Below are 2,053 nucleotides of genomic sequence, written 5' to 3'. Positions count from 1 at the left end.
CAAGCACAGGTCACTCTCCACACCTCCCCTCTCGGGAGCCTGTGCAGCCTGCCACTGCCAGAGTCCCCTGATCCATGGACAACTTCCCTGGGAGAACACACAGCCCACCTCAGGCTGTTGCAACATCATGTCAGCCCCTGCCACCACAGGCTCACCCCGCATTCCATACGCCACCCGCCCCCCCCCCCCCGCCTGAGTGAGTCAGAGCCCCCTAATCAGCTGCTACTTTAACCTCATTATGTCTGGGCAGGGAACAGAAGCCCTCGGGTGACATACAGGCAGATGAAGGGCCATAACCAAAGCTAAATCCAAGGAGCTGTGTGAACAAAGTAGAGAAAGGGAAATTTCTCCAGCAGCCTCAGAAGCAGTGGATTAAGTATCCACAATCAACTTGATGAACCCTGAATCTGTGGAATACCTGAATAGAAAAACAATCATCCCAAAATTGAGGCGGTGGACATTGGGAACAACTGTAGATTTGGGGTTGGCTTTCTGCATCTAATTTTTTCTCATTTTATGTTTACCTTAGTTTAGTATTTAGAACTTATTATCATTGGTAGCTTTGTTTATTGATTTGGTTCCTCTCTTCCTTTTTTTATTTTTGTGAGTGTGTATGTGTATGCTTCTTTGTGTGATTTGGTCTGCATAGCATTGCTTTTACTGGGGTTTTGTCTCTCCGTATTTTTTCTTTCTTTTTAGTATAGATTTCAGTGCTTGTTATCCCTGGTGGATTTGTGTTTTGGATTCATTGCCCTCTTATTTCTTTTGTTCTATCTTTCTTTCTCTTAATTTTAATTACTTTATTTTATTTTATTTATTTATTTTTTTTTTTTTTGCGGTACGCAGGGCTCTCACTGTTGTGGCCTCTCCCGTCGTGGAGCACAGGCTCCGGATGCGCAGGCCCAGTGGCCATGGCCCACGGGCCCAGCCGCTCCGCGGCATGCGGGACCCTCCCAGACCGGGGTATGAACCCGCGTCCCCCGCATCGGCAGGTGGACTCTCAACCACTGCGCCACCAGGGAAGCCCTACTTTATTATTTTTAATAATATTTTTTATTTTAATACCTTTATTTTATTTTATTTATTTATTTTCTTCTCCCTTTTATTCTGAGCCGTGTGGCTCACAGGGTCTTGGTATTCCAGCCGGGTGTGCCTCTGAAGTGGGAGAGCCAATTTCAGGACATTGGTCTACCAGAGACTTCCCAGCCCCACCTAATATCAAATGGCAAAACCTCTCCGAGAGATCTCGATCTCAACTCTAAGACCCATCTCCACTCAATAACCAGAAAGCTACATTACTGGACAACCTATGCCAAAAACTAGCAAGACAGGAACACAACCCCACCCATTAGCAGAGAGGCTGCTAAAATCATAATAAGTTCACAGACACCCTAAAACACAACACCTGACAAGGTCCTGCACACCAGAAAGACAATATACAGCCTCATCCACCAGAAGACCAGCACCAGTCCCCTCCACCAGGAAGCTTACACAACCCACTGAACAAAACTTACCCACTGGAGTCAGGAACCAAAAACAACGGGAACTACAAACCTGCAGCCTGCAAAAAGTAGACCCCAAACACAGTAAGTTAAGCAAAATGAGAAGACAGGGAAATACACAGCACATGAAGGAGCAAGGTGAAAAACGACCAGACCAAATAAATGAAGAGGAAATAGGCAATCTACCAGAAAAAGAATTCAGAGTAATGATAGTAAAGATCATACAAAATCTTGGAAATAGAATGAAGAAAACGCAAGAAACGTTTAACAAGGACCTAGGACTAAAGAGCAAACAAACAATGATGAACAACACAATAAATGAAGTGAAAAATTCTCTAGAAGTAATCAATAGCAGAATAACTGAGGCAGAAGAACAGATGAGTGACCTGGAAGATAAAAGATTGGAAATAACTACCACAGAGCACAATAAAGAAAACAGAATGAAAAGAATTCAGGACACACTCAGACACTTCTAGGACACCATTAAATGCACCAACATTCGAATTATAGGGGTCCCAGAAGTAGAAGAGAAAAAGAGAGATACTGATAAA

The sequence above is a fragment of the Pseudorca crassidens genome, chromosome X, assembly GCF_039906515.1.
Source record: "Pseudorca crassidens isolate mPseCra1 chromosome X, mPseCra1.hap1, whole genome shotgun sequence".
Lineage (NCBI taxonomy): Eukaryota > Metazoa > Chordata > Mammalia > Artiodactyla > Delphinidae > Pseudorca > Pseudorca crassidens.
Note: the sequence above shows the minus strand (reverse complement) of the source record.